A 512-nucleotide genomic window follows, 5' to 3' on the forward strand; every position below is an offset into this window, starting at 1 on the left:
TACTGGGTGCTATTATTTGGGGGGTGTTACTGGGGTGCTATTATTTGGGGGGTGTTATTGGGGTGCTATTATTTGGGGGGTGTTAGTTACTGGGGTGCTATTATTTGGGGGGTGATACTGGGGTGCTATTATTTGGGGGGGTGTTAGTTACTGGGGTGCTATTATTTGGTGGGGGGTTAGCTACTGGGGTGCTATTATTTGGGGGGTTAGTTACTGGGGTGCTATTATGTGGAAGGGGGTGTTTGTTACTGGGGTGCTATTATTTGGGGGGGGTTAGTTACTGGGGTGCTATTATTTGGGGGTGTTACTGGGGTGTTATTATTTGGGGGGGGTTAGTTACTGGGGTGCTATTATTTGGGGGGTGTTACTGGGGTGCAATTATTTGGGGGGGTAGTTACTGGGCTGCTATTATTTGGTGGGGGGTTAGCTACTGGGCTGCTATTATTTGGGGGGTGTTACTGGGGTGCTATTATTTGGGGGGTTAGTTACTGGGGTGCTATTATTTTGGGGGG

This window comes from Ascaphus truei, chromosome 12 (assembly GCF_040206685.1).
Source record: "Ascaphus truei isolate aAscTru1 chromosome 12, aAscTru1.hap1, whole genome shotgun sequence".
In the NCBI taxonomy this organism is placed as follows: domain Eukaryota; kingdom Metazoa; phylum Chordata; class Amphibia; order Anura; family Ascaphidae; genus Ascaphus; species Ascaphus truei.